The sequence below is a fragment of the Macrobrachium rosenbergii genome, chromosome 21, assembly GCF_040412425.1.
Source record: "Macrobrachium rosenbergii isolate ZJJX-2024 chromosome 21, ASM4041242v1, whole genome shotgun sequence".
NCBI lineage: Eukaryota > Metazoa > Arthropoda > Malacostraca > Decapoda > Palaemonidae > Macrobrachium > Macrobrachium rosenbergii.
In genome coordinates this window covers 35,687,775-35,707,762 of record NC_089761.1, presented here as the reverse complement: position 1 = coordinate 35,707,762, position 19,988 = coordinate 35,687,775, and the positions used below count along the sequence as shown (strand labels likewise).

The following is a 19,988-nucleotide window of genomic DNA, read 5'->3' as shown; positions in this document are numbered from 1 at the left end:
GAGATAAGTCTAGCGAAGGTGTTGTTGGTTGTGAAGGCGGGAAATGGCTATTGGGTTACACGACTGTCACCCGATAGATGCCAGAAGGGATTTATTGACACTATTTAAAGCGAGGTAACCCGTGCTTTAATATAATCCGTAATAATCAGCATGATAAAGGGCGATTTTTCAAGATTAGAGTTGGAGATAATTGATGGATTAATCAACGAGTTTCCCCTAAACAAAAAGGCCAAATTAAATCCGCTATAGAAGAAGTGTTTGGTTTCGCGTCGGGTAAAACTGGATATCCAAAGCAACACATACCCCAAATGTCTCCGTTACCCTGATACCATGCAGTCACAATACCCCAACTTCTCAACCGCCTGCATCTACCGTATGAGTAAATTATGCCAATCAGTGTTCGCTAAATATGACCTGTTGTGTCCTTTACCAAGTATATATATCTGTTATGTTTTAAAGAGGGTTTCGTTACTCTGCCTGGACATGAAGGCTTAATGGCCATTGGGTAATAGAGGTCATAATTATCAAAATGCCCTTCATTATACGTCCATGAAACGGTTGGTAACAAATGCACGTTCTTTAACACCACGAGGGTGGAATGGTGGATGTATTACACTTAGTACCATGGATTCAAGAAGGGCGCATGCAAGTCTGCTTTTTCAAGACTCACTGTCATTGTTGGATACATATTTTGTTGTTTATGCAGTTCATGTTACATAGTTATTAATTAGCACATTACATCATCTTTATCTGAGGCGGGGCCTAAGGACTTGATAAGTTAGGCCTAGGTTTGAAAAGGCTGCAGTCGCTGTAGATAGGAAGAAGCCATTGTCAATAGGCCTCTAGGCCTATTGATTAATTTATTGGAAAGATGACCTGTGTTCGACCATTGATCTAATCATCGGCATTAATTAAAAGTCCATTTCGATCAGTTGTATTCTCTCTCTCTCTCATGTGCGTGCATGAATACTTAACATACACACACTTACACGAGTCTGTGTGTCTTGTATGTCAGTGGGCGCATTTAAAAAAAACACATAACAATCTTGTATGTTTGCCAGCGCACATGTTTGAACAAGAAGAAACGTGTAGCAACCATGTGAGTGTGCGACTGCCTGTCTGTCAGTGCACATGTTTGAACAGACTGCGTGTATGTCTGTCTCTTAGGGAGCAAGATTGAAAAACTGTGCAGCGGTCCTGTGTGCATGTCTGTCTGTAAGCCAGCGTGTACCTTTGAACATAAGCGAGTAGTGATCATGTGTACTGAGATAAGACCACGTGATAATCTTTACAGTATGATGAGATAACGCGAGTGTTTTGTTGCAAATTAACAGAGAGAGAGAGAGAGAGAGAGAAACACAAACGCCCTAGGCAAGTGGCAACACTTGTGACTTGAGGTCCGTGTAAAATAGAGAGGAGTGTAAAATGAGAGAGAGAGAGAGAGAGGGACGGAAAAACATGCACACGGCAAGAGGCAACGCCTGTGACTTTAATACGGTAACGGTAGTCAGGTTTGGGTGAGAGGTTTGAGAGAGAGAGAGAGAGAGAGAGAGAGAGAGAGAGAGAGAACAACCTTAAACTTTACGTCTCGGTAATTTTCCGGTGACATTTATAGGCCTAGGCTTTGGTAATATTTGGCAGAATTTATCACTCCTTAATCACCAGTATAATTTATCATTATGGACAACCTACCACCTGGACCTTTGACCAGTGTCTCGTAAAAAGTTCATATTATCAACACAGTCATATGATAAATACAAATCCCAGGTTAATTTCATCAGATTCTGATGAACAAATCTCTCTCTCTCTCTCTCTCTCTCTCTCTGTCTGTTTACACAGACGTGGCTACCATATTAAAGTCACAAGTGTTGCCTCCAGATGTGTTTGCGCTCTCTCTCTCTCTCTCTCTCTCTCTCTCTCTCTCTCTCTCTCTCTCTCTCTCTCTCTCTGCCTTCCTTTAATGGCATATCTGTGAAAACAACATGTCCTACCAAGTTCTGGATGAAGTGCACAGAACATATCTTAATACCACAATGAAATAAATAGAAAAAAATATCAAAATGTGAGCTGCGGGAGGATTTAGGGATTTGTTTAGAGTTTTATCTTTATTTTATTTCTGTTTCTTTATATATAATTCCAGCCTTTTGATAAAAATCTCGAATGTCACTCGTTCTCGGTCGAAGATCGTGACAGACTTATTGGACTTGTGGATTAAGTTTTGCTCAGTGAAGGAAACCCCACACATACGTACGCACATACATGTAACCTTAGAAGAAAAATGAAAGCAATTTGGAGGAGCCGTTGTAATGCCTAACCCTTTTATCAGAGCTGTTGTAAAACCTAAACTATTGAGATAATCTACGTTGACGTGTTCAGAGCCGTTGTAAACCCTGAGTTACTGAGATAATCTACGTCTACAGGTGTTATCGGAGCCGTTGTAAAGCCTAAACTATTGAGATAATATATGTCAACGTGTATCGGAGCCGTTGCAAGGCCCAAGCTATTGAGATAATCTACATCTATGTGTATTGTAGCCGTTGTAAGACCTAAGATAATCTACACCCACGTGTATCGGAGCCGTTGTATAGTTTAAGCTATTGAGATAATGTACATGTACGTATATCAGGGCCGTTGTAAGGCTTAGGCTAATGAGATAATCTACGTCCACAGGTGTTATCGGAGCCGTTGTAATGCTTAAGCTAATGAGATAATCAACGTCCACGTGTATCGGAGCCGTTGTAAAGCCACAGCTATCTTGAGAGAATTTACGTCCACAGGTGTTATCGGAGCCGTTTCATAGGTAATACCAGCAACTACGACTACTACTATTTAAGGTTTGCTAATGACGTCATCTGACAGTTTGATACCTGACGGTTTACATTTGTTATTGTTTGTGTTCAACGGTGGACATTAATTTTCTTAACCGGTAACAAATTACAGTTAAATTTAATTAATTGTTTTTTATGGACTTCATTAATGGTTTAAATACATAATTATTGTGTCTTAGGCTTGTGGTAAATAGCATAAATAGGCATATAAAGGTTAATATGGAGTGGCTTGGGGTAGGACAGGGTCCAATCTTACTAAGTTTAGTTTAAGCCTTGGGCCTGCGTTAATTTTAAGTACCGTATGGCAAGACTTTGTCATGAGACTTTAAGGCTAAACTTATCATTAGGTCGTGCAAATATTATTAGAAATTTTAGTAAATTTTCAGACTTATCTATGCCTATACCAAACCTGTTATCATAGACCTAGACTATTTTGTAAATATATAGTGTGAATAAAGAGTTAATCAGTAGGACTATTTAGTAATCTACTCAAATCTTCACCCATATAGGCCTATAGGGCCTATGCTTAGGTACCAATGTAGCCAGTGATTTAGAAATATCAATTATCTTAATATTACCAAGTTATTTGTATTTCAAACTTCCATATTTATTTTATTTTTGGAATTAATAAACAGAATCTGTAATTACGACAAAGGAAATCCAAAACTGTATCCCCCACATGGCTACTTAATAAGTAGCCTATGCTAACAGGTAGGCATAGGCTTATCATAAATAACATAGGAAATAATAAAACAATTTTGATCATTTTTCCTTAGCCAGCGCATATGTTGCAATAGCCGAAGCTATAAAATTGGGTAATGATTTCAGCATTTAATGTTTCAGTAAATGTTTAAAATGTAACTGCTCGTCCTGAAACTGGTTTTTCAAATCACCTTTTATATATATGATTATGATGAATTTAAAGGGAGTTAACAAAAATGAGTGAAAAATATACATTATGTTAACCTAACCTAACTGGAGATGTTTTGTCTTACTGTACATTAAATTGTCGTAGATATGGGCATCTTCATAAGATACGGGCACTTATGGGTTAACCAATCATTTGCTACGTAAATGGTTATCGGATTTGTCTGAATCGCATCATAAACTTTAAGAAAAAGCCATAGGCCAAGCTTATCAGTTTCATATTGAATCTGTGTTGTTGAAAATTGTATAATGTCTTAATGTATGACATAGGGTAGGCTGTGTCATTTCTTTGTGTAGGGAAAGAGAGTAACAAATATGCAATTGACCAAAGAACTGTTTCAGTAACTACATATCAAAAAGAATGTAAGAACCATGATCCCACCGCCACACATGCACACTAGGCCTGATAACATGAAGGAATGAACATGTTAATATACTGAAGAAAGATGTAGAACTAGCTTTGCAACACTTCACAAGCGCAACAGTAAAGTATCTTAAAAATTACGTATAGGAAGGGCAGTCATTGAATATGTCAAAGTGTTAACAAAGTAATAATTATTTTAAAACACCAACCAAGCCATTTCTCTGTGATTAGTAATTTCCAAAGATTTTTTCACAGGAAAAAAAAAAGTCTTCAGTCATGTGGGAACAAATTATGTTAATAAATGCCATTGTCTTTTGTTAAATAGTGCATACTGTATATGCCAGAATTTTTCCCTTAACATTTTTTATGTAATGTTAACAATTTTTTTGTTTCCTAACCTAAATTAGGGTGCTGCATCCTACCTCATTAGCGAGACTTTGCCTCCTATCCTAACCTCACCTAGGGCATGGTATCCTACCTGACTAAGGCATGTTGAAACTGAACTGAGAAGTTAAGTGGGATGAAATGAAAAGTTCTTGAAGTTTTAAATAGTTCTTGTTAAAGGAACAAGATGTCTAGTAAAGTAATGAAAATATTTGGAAAAACAGTTACCATTTTAATGGTGATGTCTAATTATGAAAAAGAAGGACATGATTGACATGAGACTGAAGATTACTCAAAAATTCACTGCTGAATATGTCAGCATATCAACAAACAAAAATTGTCAGTTTCTGCATCATACCACTATTCGGTAATTTATACATTTGTGGCAGAATTAGTGTAAAAAAGTAAATCAGGAATTTACTTAACAGAATGAAAAAACTACAATAATGATGTAGGTGACCATAGCCCACTCGTAATGTGATTTCATCCTTCTGTTCTGAATTGTAAGACCTTGCCGGTTTTTGTGTAGGTAACCAAAGTAAAACAAATTACTTTTTTTACAGTGCCAGTGTGAGTAATGAAAGACTTTTATACAGTACAGCACTTTGATGGTTTGTAAAATATTAGGTTTTCTTTGGCCTAAGATTAGACCTGACAACTTTAACAGTTTCTTTGACTGTTGAGCTCCCAGTTTTTTCCCCACCAGTTCTTATCTCTCTTATGTTAAGACTTGTTTACTACTAAATCACTAGTCTTCTTTTCTATAAGCTCAACTTCTTCCATTGTGAAAGGAAAACCACCGTAAAGTACATATGTTTCACAAAAAATAACGTACCAAAATTCTCAAATGAAAATTTCCCACTTAGTAAATCAAACTAGTGCTGAATTAGGAGTCATAAAAATGCCACAAGGCCTTCATAAAACACTGCGCCATCATCCAGTTCAGGATTTGCTCAGTACATCCATGGTCAGTCCCAATAAGATGAACAGGAGCAAGCCTTCCCTTAATATAAAACTGAAAAAAAATAAAAGAATTACAGAAATAGATTTTGTAAATAAAATTTCAGTTTAAAAAATTAAAACAAAACATATGAGTTAAAAGAAAAAATTATGTAATGAGAATTAGATAAAAATGAGAAGTCAAGATATTACAATACTGGTTTTGAGAAAATGAGCTTGAAAAGGGGGAGATTCTCTAACATGAAAAGTATGAAATTCTCTCTTGCTGTTTCCTAATTAGCAGAAATCAAATTATGTGATTATATGGATGGTACACAAAATTTTAAACGCCTTTACGCTTGCACAGTTTTTATTCAAGACAGCTGAGAGCGCTGCTTTGTGAGTCTGCGTCATGTCATGTAGCCTGAAGTATTTCACAAGGAAAAAATTGTCATCATTGGTTGCTCATCACTAATTGATGTCATATGGATGAGAAATTATTCTTGTTCAGTAAATCCCAAAATGATGCTAACCTGTTCTAGGCTAAACAGTAATTCAGTAACATTGAATAATTGTTTTTTAACACCCTTGAATTATATGAGTAATTTATAGTTTTTTCTCTTTTCAGCCATGATGGATGACATGTTCAATAGGCCTGGGCCTACAACAAAATTTACGGATCTGTGGATTCAACACTTCTGTGGTTGCTTGGTGTACTGCAGTGACTGATAATGCACCAGGTTGAGAATGGTGCAGTGACCAGGGTAGTGGTCAACAACCAGGATATGCAAGCGCTTCCAGAAGAAGCTACAATCATTTAACTTAAGCTCGGTATATGTGATGAGGAGATGCTGGTTGGAAGCAGAGAGTGCATCATTCAGAAGTGTGTTGTCCAGTAATATCAGCAACTTTGAGTAAGGTAAGAGTAAATTATGTTTGTGATTTATTTTATTTTGGGATTTACGCTCCATATTCTTTATTGTGATGTTTGACAACCTTAGGATCTTGTGGCATAAGATGCTTATTACACTGATATTTATTTGCAGTAATATGGTATGATTACTTTTCATGATTTAAGAGCATTTATTCTGGATAGTTCTTTGTCATTTGACTCATGTTCTAAAGTAAATGCTACTTTTTGAAGTAGATATCAATTCCTGGAGAACTGCTTGCTGTTTCTTGGTATGTTGATATATTGCATTGGTAGTCTTCTGCAGCTGTTTTGATAGAAAAATACAAGTGTTTGCTTTGCAATTCACTTTTTCTTTTGATGCTTTCCTAAGCTAGACCAACTTTTAAATCTGAATTAGTCATTGGTGATTGCCAGCAACTGATGCATCTCGCTGTGAAGAGCACCCTTTCTTCTCAGGTTCATCTTGCTCACTTTTAACGTGGTCTCCAGAGAGTGGACCTTTTAATCATCTTCCATTTTCACCATGAGTGACACAACATTTGGTTTTCATGATGGGAGAAAGTATGTGGAAGCACTGAAAGCTATAGGATCATTTACAGCACTGCAGAAGGTGCAGTCTTAAAGTGATATGTCTGTCTTGCATTTCTTATTCATTTGAAAGTAAATGTCAATGTTTACAGCAAGTAATTTATCATACTCAGTTCATAGTGCATCTGTTACATTACTGTGATTGATTTCTTTGATAAAGAGACCCCACCAAAGTGAGATGTAGTATTTATCTTTTGCTGTACTTTGTAGTGAATTACAACATACTCGTACTTTGTAGCAAGTTACAACAATAGTTAATACAACATTAATACACATATCGTTATTCACACGCACTCCAAAGATCAAGTGATAATGATAATGTCTGTGAAATCCAGTTATGTGGAGAGAGTAATGAGCTAGTGGAAAGGGTACAGTACAGTACTTGATGTCTGTATCATAGATTGAATACCTGCAGTGACAGGTATTGGCCTCCCACTTTAGGGGATAGCTTGTCTTCATGAGGTAACCACCATCAGTGCTTCACTTGTAGCTTTGGTAAAGAGTGAAATGCTCCATTGCTCGTATCATAAATCAAGTAGAACAAGTTATAAACTGTGTGAAAAACAAAACCTATTGTTATTTCAGAATGCCAAGTAGTGACACTGAAAGTTATCATGAAGGTTCTTGGTGATGTTCTCTTTCGTATTAACCCATCATTTGTTTCATTAGATCTCTACGCACGTAGCTATGCAACTTGATTTTTTTTCCCTGTGTGATATTCTACCCAACTCTGAAGAATAAATCAGTAAAATGTCTAAAAATTTTACTCACTGCTCCAATTGATTGTAATCTTACTACACCTTTGGATTTGGAGATTTTGTAGTGAGTTGCAGCTATCCTGTATTTTTCCTTGAAATTGCCCAATTCTCTCTTGATTTTCACTTTTTATTGTATCTTTGAACACAAATTAACCAATCTTGTGATTTTTGTAAACCTGAAAAAACTGGCTAGCACATTACGTAATCATTGAGAAATAATTTCCTTTTGGGTTTTTTTTTTCTTGGAAAAATGTTCTGGCTTCTTGTATAGGTTCCCATGTTTCATAACTGCGTTAGCTGGTCAAACACAATAGTTTGTAGTGAGAGTTTCTTAATCCACTGGTAGTGGGATTCTGGGTGTTAATTCTTTTGTATGTGTGATGAATGTCATATGTTGAATAAATTCCTTAAGCATGAAGAATGGTAAAAAGGATTAATATACTCAGACTTTTGAATGAAAGAATATTACATGTATAGCTAGAATTTACTGTAATTATGGTACATCCTGTCTTAAACACTAACAACTTTTGGCAGTATTAAAGAGTGTATTTCCCTTTTCAGATCGGTCATATCCTGTAGGGTCCACTTTGATATCGACAGTTTCAAATATATGGAACATCAGCGGTACTCTTAGCCTATATTTGGATTATATGGCTGTTTGGATACTCAGTTATGGATCACCTTATGTATCTTCAGCCTTAGTTTGGAGAATGAAGTCATTTAGATTCTCAGGCATCGAACATCATCTACTAACAGCCAACTACTTTTGGAGTGTTAGTGGTTTCATTTGTAAGTGAAATTGTATTTGAAATGTTTTCGTACAAAATGTAAACCCTTAAATTTTTACACATACTGCATATAAATGCTTCTCTGTATCAGAGAAGTGACTACTAATTAGCTGTTGAAAATTGCCATAGCCATGGCTAGATAACTGATTTGGCCTCCTTCACTTTTTAACCTGCTGAAAGCTTTTCAGTAGATTAATTTGTGTCATCAGCAGATGCTCATTGAATGTTCTTTCAACTGCCAGATCAGTGTATTCTTCATATCATTTGCCCTTTTAAACCAGTATTTGATTATTATCGTGCCCTTGTACACAGTTACCATCATTATGAAATTAGTGGTTGAATTTGAGTGGCTGCAAAGTGGGATATTACTTCATTTTTCTGTGGAATAGTACAATTTTTCACAGATGTATTCATTCATTTTGTGAATTCTCTTATTTTGAGGTTTGTGCATTTTCTTGAATGGTTTATATTCTTGACTATGTTTATAAATTGCTGACTCTGTGGTTTATTCAGTGGTCATATTGTTTTAGCGTATTGTTTCTTGGCAGAAGTGAGGGACACAGAATTCATTCTTCTTAGCCCTCAGGTTTGTTGCTGGTGCAGGCTGGTTTGGTTGCGTTAAGTAGTAAACAGCTCGAATATTTCATACCAGTTACATCAGCCATGAAATGATGATCATGTAGACTAGTGTGGCAGGAGAAATCAAAGACAGACATAAAAAACTTACTTTATTCATCTCGGAGATCCGATCCATAGAGTTGTGGACTAGCATTCGCTAGGCCCGAGTTCGAGTCTCCAGCCGTGTAATGAAGAAGTAGAGGAATTTATTTCTGGTGATAGAAATTCATTTCTCGCTATAATGAGGTTCAGATTCCACAATAAGCTGTAGGTCCCATTGCTAAGTAACCAATTGGTTCTTAGCCATGTAAAATAAGTCTAATCCTTCGGGCCAGCCCTAGGAGAGCTGTTAATCAGCTCAGTGGTCTGGTAAAACTAAGGTATACTTAACTTTTCCACCAAGTGCCTACATCATGACCCTTCGCTCTGTCCTCTCTCACAACTTAAACATGAACAAACATAAACAAATGACGAGCGTGAAGTGCATCGTCATGCATAAGTATCCTGAACAGAGTTAACATGAAAGACTGTCATTCTTTTCACGTTGCTGCCTTTCCTAGTTAATCGCTAGGTTTTCACCTGGCATTGCATCGATGCATTTAAAAAGGTTTTGAGGTCATTGCATTGTGCATTTAAAAAGATTTTCACTTGTCATTGCAGTGATGCATTTGAAATGGATACCTTTGCCAGCTTTTACCTGTCATCTGTTAAGAGGAACATACCATTTGAAAGCGAGTGATTTTTCATCCTCTGCTCTAGAGATAACCTTACTGAATGTAATTTTTGCAGTTCGTTAAGATAGACAAAGTCTTCACGTGAGCCCGAAGAGAGTCCAGAATGGACTCGAGGGCCTTGTTATACTACTGACTTATAACAGTGATAATGAAAACAAACGTACAATCTCATGTGCAGTAGAAATAGTTTTCTACCTCATGACTGGGTTGAATCCAGGACACTGGAGTAAAAGGTTCAAGATGTGTAATAATATCAGTTTCAGCATTTTATGCCAAATTTAGTACATACATTGTTTAGCAGGCAGAACCCATTTAGTTTAGAGACAAACCTATTTTGGCAGATTGTGATAATTTGAGACATTTTCAATGAAGAAAGGTTACGTTACTTGAAGAAATCAGTTATTTTAGATTAATGTATACTATCTTTGAATTCATTTCCAGTTTTAGCAGACGTATTAAAGCAAACGTTTCTGATATACTGCATGTTTCACTTATGTGAGAGTAACAAATTCACTCGGGTTGAATTTTCAGTCTTTGGCATTGCTCTTTTAAGCTTTTTGTGTGTCACTGTCTTCTTTGAAGCTTGCTACAACTTTTTACTAAATGGGTTCCACCTGCTAGTACTGCAGTTGCCTGTCTGTATAAAATGGTACTATACGGCAATAGTGGCTAAACTCAGATTCGTATCATTCAATTAATTGTTAGTTTTATGCCTGACACTGAGAAGAACCATAGAGATCTGTTAAACTGACTTAACGCAAAGAAGGCCCTTTTGTTACAGAAATTCAATGTGTTAATTTTATTTCAAGAAGCAATGTTTTATTTAAAGTACCCTTGTATTGCTGGGGGTGATTTATTGTACAGAAGTTCTTAAAGGGGAGCAAAAATTTGAGAATTTAGTTTCCCCTGAAAGACAAATATTTTTATGTAGAAAAGTATACATGAATTGATATTGGGAGAAGAAAGGAGAGATTTGGTTAATAGTATTGTTCTTAGTTTGATAGTAGGAGACACCGTTAATTTTGGTAAAGTGTTACACCCAAATACCCATGACTCAAGTACAAGTTCAGGGCTTAACTTTTCATAAATTTTATTTATTGTAAGAAAGTATATTACTTAGATGGATTTGAGGTCTGTATTTTTATAGGGCTGAGTGTATAGAACAGCATGCTAAAACATTTAACATTGAGTTTGGCCACTCTGATAGGAGAGTAAAACCTTTTGTATATGTTATATGTTAGAAAATCATTTTGTCATGTACTGAATCTAATTTCTGTATAGTTTTTTATTTCTGTATTAATTTCTTTTTAGTTCATTCATCCATCATTTCATTTGAAGAGTCAGGGAATATTGTGATCATTACCTTCTGAGGCTTATGTCAAGCTGAAATTTGTATTTTAAGTATTTGACTTTGCTGTTTTCTTCTGTTTAAAATTGAAGTAATCTTTCAGGTGTGGTACGTAATGCCAAGCTGTAATACTCGCAAGTGTCTGATCGTAAGAGGATGTGCGGAGATTTTAAAGAGCAAGTTTTCCAGCTGGAAGAAGGGATACAAGAGCCAAAACTCGCAGTGGCTGACCTTATGAGGATAAGAGATGGTTTGACTCAAGTTTTCCCTGCTGTCCTGCTACCAGAGACCATATATGAGTCATGTATAGAGTCCATGGTAACTTCTCTGATGGTTATTGTATTGTGCATTTCTTTGCTTTTGGAAATCATGGTATGGTATTTGGCCCTAGGATTGGTTACTGTAAGATTTTGTCACTTGGATAATTTCCAGTAGGTTAAGTTATGGATAATTCATCTAAACAGCTGGATAACTTAATCTGGTTAAAATTATTGCTATTGACATTTGTTTAGGCTATTGTAGTAGGAGTTTATTTTACTCAGAAATGTCTTGGATAACGTTAAACATTTTGAGGACTTAAAAAGTTTCAGTTGTGACAACCAACAGTCAGAGTTTTTAAATTCCATTTAGCTAACTTGGGACAAGGTTACGTAGGGTTTCAGTTCGTATTTAAGTAATAGCTGGAGTTAGAATTTTAAGACCTCTTTGGCTGATTGATTTCATAATCCCCACAAGAACTATAATGATTTCATAATCCTCACAAGAGCTGTAACTGATGTAAAATGCATTGATGGTCTAATTTGCAACTACTAACATGAAGTACCTGGATGATATTGCCGATATGAGTACGTAGTATATAACTTGTTTTGCAAAAGCATTTCACTACACTGTGTAACCAAACCCATAATGTGGTGCATGACCTAAATGCTAAGTTCATTTAAATAGATTTAAAAAATACTTATTTGACCCATAATTATTTGAAATATAACCTCTACAACCCCCATCCCCAAATGCAGAATTACTTGTTAAAAGTTTGGAACAGTTTTTAAGATAACAGGTTAAGCTTTAGTATTGCAGATGTTATTCATTAGGAATCTCAAAACAGCTTTAACAGGTGGAACAGAAAAAAATGTGGCTTGAATGTTATTCCAGTCGTGATTTTAAAAGTGTGTGATTTGTTATGTTTGTAGCACTGTAGTGTATAGGCCGAAGTGAGAGAAGCTTGATCATTGTCAATAGCATGATTCCAGGTTAATGAGCTCTTTATATACAGAAATCTGTAACTGAACTAGCTGGAAATTATTGAAGGGTCAAAGTGTTTTATAAACTCGTTGCCACATACCGAACTACAGGTTTCCATTAAGAAGGAAAGCACAGCACAGTAACCAAAGCAGAGAAGTTACAGATTGAGGATACTATATTTGTCTCCTATATGGTCCTTGGTAGCAGGATTGCTTGTGAACTGGTGCCAACCATCTCTGTCCTCCTTAGGTTAGGTGAGGTGTACAGTTCACTGTCTTGGCAGAAAACATGAAAATAATTCAGTGGAAAGGTTATCGACTATACTTGAAGTGATGAGGATATCGCCATTTTTTCTGGTGAATAAAATGTGATATTTTGACAAGGGCTTTTATTCACATCACACCAATATTTTGAACACCACCTCCACAGCTGTAGATAGATCTTGCTTACATGAAAGCAAGGTATTTATTAAAAAAAAATTTTTTTTTTACACTGCAAATTTAAGGTACTGCTAAATCTTCTTAAACAGAAGACTCCACATACCAGCAGGTAATTTCTTGAAAGTTTAAGGGGCTACACCAATCAAATGTACCACCCCTTTCACATGACATACCTCCTCACTAAAATGGACAATTTCACACAGGCTGAGAAAAATTCATGGGATGATAAACATGAACTCTCTCAGCCTAGTGTAATTGTCCATTTTGGTGGGGAGGTGTGTGTCATGCAAAGAGAAGTTGCATTTGATTGGTGCACCCAGATGATGAAAGACAGCCTCATAGATCTTGAGACACTGGTCGATACTCTTCCTCTGGTACTAACAGCCAACCTGTCAAGGTCTAGCAGACAAACCAACCCATGAAGTACCTGTAATAAATTAAAGCATGTCAGAACTTTTTTTTATTCCATCTTCACTCATTTGAGTTTTTAAATTCACATGGCCCTATACCCTAAAATGAATCTTAGAAATTATGCTACAAGTTTAAGGAAAATGAACTAGACAGTGAATATTTTAAAAGGAAACAGCCTCATTCCAAGAAAGAACAAAGTTTGTGCTAAATGGTGAGGAAAACTTAACCTAAAATGGGATCAAAGAGATTTCAGGTCAACTTTTATCTTGGAAAGACATTAAGGTTTCTGGGTGATTTTTTTCATAAATTCAAGAGGAATTTGACAGTTTTTTTTTTAAATGTTAAAATGATTTACAAGCCATTTACCTGGGTTATTAACAAGGTTAGTAATCAAGAAACTTACAGCTAACCTACTTTTATAAGTTCAGACAAGATGGGAGGTTTGCTGTAGCATAAGCGAGACGTGGTAAGAAAATGCTCCATTAGATAGAGAGGCTTAAAGGTGGGCTAGGGAATTTTAGCTCTGTGAATTCCCAAGGTGTCTACAGATACACAGCTAAATACAAAGTGTACTGATGCTGGATAATAATACTGTTTTGTAGAACATGACTGCTTCTGACCTAGTCTGACGTAATTCATAACAAAAGTTGTGCCACTTGAAAGTTCTATGTAGCTTTAGAATTTCACTGACACTAGCAGGATTTATTTTTTTACTTCTCTTTATATCACTTATCCAAGTTCCTTACTTTTCTTACATGTGGATTATTTTTTTTAAAGCACCACATCACATCAGAGTGGCATAATTTGTCTTATTCCTCGAGCTTGATGGCTGCAAACTGATTGCGTTGTGCAACACCACCCCCACCGGACAAAGCATACAAAAAGTCACACCAAATGGTTCAATAGTTGAAAAAGTTCAGTCAAATGACTAAAAGTTGAAAAAGTCCCACCAATTGATCTGACAAACAACTAAGTCAAGTTTGCTGCGATACAATCCGTAGAGACAAAACTAAGATGTTGACGGAAACAGGTAAAGTCTGGCACTAGGGAACTATGAAATATGATGCCTTTGAAAAGAAGTGGGTTGTCTCGAGATTTACAAAATATATTCTATACGAGATACAAAACCTAGACCTTTAAAGTGTGGGTAGTGTGGAAGTAGGGTGTCATCAACTGATTTACCGAAAATGGATGCTAACCATCTAAATCAAGGGGACACTAACCTTAGGACTTGGGACGCGATTTATGCAACAGGAGGCCAAACATAACTGAGTGTCCTTGAAAGGGGCTTATATCAATATTTTTAAATCTGGATCATATCCCTATTTTTGAAAGTATAGCTCAAGAAATGGCAATTGTGCATCAAAAACTTCAAGTTATTCGATAGGAATGTGATTTTTTTTTACAAAGCAATATTCAGATTCAGTTAAATCGAGCTTGTATCAAGTATATTATGTTCATTGTGTAAATTTATTATTTCATGAATGGCAAAGAAATATGCGAAAAACAATAGGTAAGAGGAAAAATGAATCTTCGAACTATCACAAATTAGGAAAATATATTTCAGAAAGTTTTTTGTTTATAAGAGAATATTAGTTTACTATAGTAAATACGAAATGCAAAACTGAATGAACTTAAGATGACTGACAATCGAATGTGTCAGGGAACAAAAGTTGAAGCTAAAATATTCATAAGTATGGAGCCAAAAAACAAAAATTCTTTGTGAAAAGCAACGAAATTAAGAGGGACAAATGATTAGTAATACTAATTACTGAACAGTTTATGATGAGATTACATACAAGACAGTGGAAACTGGATATTACCTCTCAGATTACTTCAGTTCCATAGGAAATTCTTAAATTTAGACCTGACTAATTTCTAAGCTGGATAGACAGCTGTAGTTGCTTATCTAGGGACCAAAATTTTATGTGATACAAAGCTTGGAATATAATGAAGCTTAGGCCAAAGGTCATTCAGCGCTAAAAATAATTTTGAAACAATTGTTAGGAGAGGGTTAAGGAATTTAAGCTGGAATAAAGAGAATATGAACGGGATGTAGTGTATAAGGAATGAAAGAGGTTGCAACTAGGGGCCGAAGGGATGATGTAAAGGCATTAAGTAATGCCTACAGTACGACGTGTGAGATGCACTGACGGCGCTACCCCCCAACGGGGATGACGTAAAGCTTTATTCAGAATGTAGGCAAAATAAAGTATATTACCATATGATAGTCTCATACATCCTAAATGCAGTGCTTTCACTATCTTTATAAGTCAAGAATATAAAGTAAGTGCACTGATGTACCGCTCAATTGTTAACTACAAATAGAACCTAAGAAGAATATACATTTTTGAAGCCAAGAAAATACACATCGGGAAAATTGAATTTGAATTCACTGGACGAAGACAATTAAGTTCCCCCAGACTTACAAATAGGTAAAAAAGGAGAAAGCTCTCTAAAAAAAATAGCTCATCATGAAAGCTCTAATGCCTTATTTATTCACTAAAAGCTTGATTACTTAATCAAAAAAGCTTTAATACGTAATTCACTAAAAGCTCGATTACTTTCAAAAGATAATTTGATAAACGTTTTTAATCGTCTTTCATTTTTTTATTTAATAAAATTACAAGCCAATGAACTGCTCAGACTGTTTATACGGTATAAACAAATTCAGTAATGTGACTACACAGAAAGCTTATTATTTTAATAAAATTTCGCTTCAAAACTACCAGACTTAAAATTAACTCAAACATGCAACAGAATAAATTCTCGGTTTGGTATGTCAGAAGAATTGTTACCATCAAAGTAATAAGTCTACACGTAGCTGTATTTGCACAAGCACGAACAATATTCACATATGTATTATATATTACATAGTTATGTAGTTTATAGAAATTCAATTCAATTTGATTATCCCATTATGACGTCAGCATTAAATATAACCTAGCCAACCGCAATGACAATTCGGCTCAATTTCATTTGTAGTTACATTCAACTCAATTTGCGGATTCGTTTTTAAATGTAATTTCATGACGTACATTTACTGTTGCATGAATGTGCTACAAAGTTGCTGTTTATTAATATATAGATAAAAGCCCATTATGTCCTTATATACTATCATAAATACATTAGAAAAAAAGTTTTCGGAAACTTTGTCAATTGTATTTTGCTGTCGACATAGTACAACACCGACGTAGAACCTTTCAAGTTGGAACTGAAATGAATAGCACCAATTTTAACGCCTGTCCACCCAGATCAGTTATTTAATTATTTTAATTTGCTTTAACTGCAATGAGCTGTTTTGGACGAACTAGACCCCTCGCAGGGCCTAGGTCACTTAACTGTTATCAATAACACCACGCTCTTATTTATCCAGGCTTCAGTTTCTCCTTGATCGTGTATATCAGTAAAACCAGACTTATTTTGCCACGTTCAGTCAAATGCAACTTTGATAACCGTTTTCAAATACTGCCAATTATAAATGCATCACAGTGATAAGAGTAACAAGCCAGACTATTCTTAAGTGATTACTGTCGACTGATTTGACGGAAATTCTGCTCATACATATTTACGAGGAGATGAAAGTGTTCAGGTAATCTCTATGCCCTGCTTTGAAACACATGATAGCTATATGATTGATTTTCGTGCATTATACTTGAGCTTTAAAAAAAGCTTAGTTTTCTGTGCAATTCAAGCTTTCCCTTATTGCTGACGGGGACACGAAAATATTAAGCTACAGTCTGCCCTCCCTTGCATACGAAATAGCGAGTTTATTCCAAAGTTGAAGAAAATTAGATACTTTAACTCTGTATCAGTTTATCATTTCATTTGGTAATTAACTTTGATAAAATATTTGAATGAAAACAAAGACTAGTTCTATGTTTATGAAGAAAATATTGACAATTATCCCTCACTTCCTCCCCTCCATGTCTGGAAAATATATTCATCAAAGAGTGCAAATAACTATTTCTGTATCTGTCGAGAAATCTTTGTCATTTGGATAATGACATACGAAAAGTAAAGCTTTGTGTATACCAGAATCGTCCACAACCGCATTTTTAGGTCACTGGAGGGCAAAGCGTTAATTATTTTTGTTCTTATAAAATTACCTTGGGCTTAATCCCACCCCATTTTTTTAATTACAATTGCTCGTTACTTTACTAAATAGAATCTTTACTAAAAAGTATATAGATTCTTTTATGATTGAATTATGAACCTTGACAATACCACATAACTGATATAACCAACTTTTTACAGCAGTCTAACATTCAAAATCTTGCAATCAAATCTCAAGTTACCCTTTCCATTGCACAAAACTCAACAATTTTGCAAATAAGGTGTTGAAGTAGTGACAGGATGAAGCAGCAAAACATCTTTAGTTGTTATACGCTCTACAGAAGCCAACCACCGCGAAGCTTACATTAATTTGAAGGATAAAGAAATTTTAAGGCTAACTTCGTTAATGTATTAGGTCTACATTAGTACTGTTAATATTCTTTTTCTTCTTACTTCGTCCATCACTGCGAAGCTCTTCCCTCCACGTAGTTAATCGCAATAACCAAGTTCTCTGTAGACTGAAGTTTTAGTTTCAGAAGCACCGCCGTCACAGATGAGCTTGCTAACAAACCGGCAATCTGCTGGAAAAAATTACAAATTAAGTTTGTTTATTTAGGACATGAAATGTAAAGGCTTTAAACATTAATCGGAACATTTTGAAACTCAAATGACATTAAGCTTTAATTTTTGTTTTTCATTACAACTGGGGCCTTGGCAGAGGTCTGACCAATAGCGAATCATGAAGAATATTAACTGATGATTATGAATACTTAAAAACATAAGCCATATTGGATCAACTAACTTTCGTTTACCATCACAAATTCAAAAGTTAACACGAACAGAAAGTACTAGCCGGTGATTTTAGCATCTAGTTAAGTTTTCTTCACAATGCCATTAAGTTCACTTGTGGTTCTTAACGTTTATAGTAAATTTGAAAATCTTAACGCCTTTCAATTACTTTTCAAGTTTGTAGAAACTTTACACCATCATACTTATAGCATAGGACATGCGGGAAATTACACGGGACTGCTTACTAGGCACGTCGGTATTGACAGCTGTTGCAAGAAGCCATTTTAACAATTTTTCATTTAGAAAAATTAAAATAAAAATATTCGAATTTCAAGACTAGCCTACAGCAACAAGGCTACCAGTTTAGGGAGAGATTTCAAGATCTAATTACCAGACGAATTGTTGATTGCTTACAACCGAGTACATTTAAATGGACAAAGTTCGACGATTTAAATTAGTTCATACTCACAGATGCTTTACAGAAGCGTATATTTGCACAACGAAATAAAACCACTGCACCTTTTCGAATTATATTCGAAAAAATCGTAATTTATTTGGAAGGAACCATAAGCAGACTTTAACAAATCACAAATGTAACAATATTCACTAGCTCCCAAAATCTCTGGCACAGTTTACGAAGCATTGAGCGTTCTCTGAAGACATTAAAAATTTTGTAAATCTACTCAAGGAGAATTTCCTAGTTTATACTTCAGTACTAAATTCACCTAGCAGTCTTGGCAATTAAGTATTTTAGTCTAGTATTTTTCGTAAACTTTAGCGAGTAGTAGGTTGTATATAAAAATGCAGGGTAAAATTACCTCAAGGCATCCTGACAACTGTATTGTCAATGCTGAAGTTTCAACACGCTCTTTTGAAGCCTCCAAATTCAGTCTTCCATCTGCCCCAACTTTTTCGCAACAATTCCCAAAAACCTGCAAAGAAATAAAACATCAGATCTTAAAAAACAATTTCTGTACGGGTGAGGAGTACACTATCATTGGTGAAGTTAAAATGAAACTTTTACAATCGTCGAATGACTCATTTAGGTCTAGGTGAAAACGAGTTTTTGCGATTCAGTTTACAACAACCGAACCCTTAAAAACTTCCAACACTTTCGAAATAAACAATTTCAAACTAGGGACTCTCTGGTATTTTCTTGCATTGACAAATTCTATCACATGGATTTCTGAAGAATGTTAACTTCGATGTGAGTAGGAATTGAAAGCAAAAACCATATTGGAACAATAACCTTACGATTAAAAGCTTGTCATTTACTAATCTACGAATTTTCATGCCCAAGACAATTAAGCCATGGCAGAAAGGCAGATTCTAAGATCTGTATTATATAAGAACTTCTAATGAGTACTTCAGAGACCCCAAGTTTGAAAAGTTTATTTACCAAATATGAGTTACAAATCTGCGATTACTCTATCCAGTATGTCAGCACGCTTTTCAGTAGACACTGGCATTTACAACTTCCTCTGTGAAGCTGTAATTCGTGTGAACAAAATGTACATTCATTTTTCAGTTAACTGTAGAATTATCACCGGATTCACATTAAACCTGACATTACCTGTTTTCAAAGATCCTTTTGATACTTTATCACTTACAAGTATGCCTATCTTTACAGATTTAGACACAGAAAACCCAACCACTGCAACACCTTTCAAATTATAATCGAGAAGTATCTCTTAGAGTACTCAGACGAAATGCCAAGCAAATATTTTAAACAAAGAACAAATGTAACAACATATTCACTTACCCCCAAAATCAGTGGAGTAAATTTACATCCTCGACATCAAAAAACAAAATGGTGGCAGTAAAATCTCCCAGCTTCGTTTACAACTGACAACAAGGATGA

The 19,988-nt window shown here is 35.4% G+C and overlaps 2 long non-coding RNA genes across 2 annotated transcripts; one reads left to right on the top strand and one right to left on the bottom strand.

The window, feature by feature from the left end:
• The first annotated feature begins 2,835 nt into the window (after positions 1 to 2,835).
• On the top strand, positions 2,836 to 12,813 carry LOC136849931 (uncharacterized). The gene is made up of 4 exons (XR_010856478.1): positions 2,836 to 2,926; positions 6,071 to 6,361; positions 8,263 to 8,490; positions 11,293 to 12,813. It is a non-coding gene; the product is annotated as an uncharacterized lncRNA (long non-coding RNA).
• On the bottom strand, positions 12,805 to 19,988 carry LOC136849930 (uncharacterized). Its single transcript, XR_010856476.1, has 4 exons — positions 19,890 to 19,988; positions 18,946 to 19,059; positions 17,792 to 17,916; positions 12,805 to 13,298 (listed from the first exon to the last, which is right to left on the bottom strand). It is a non-coding gene; the product is annotated as an uncharacterized lncRNA (long non-coding RNA).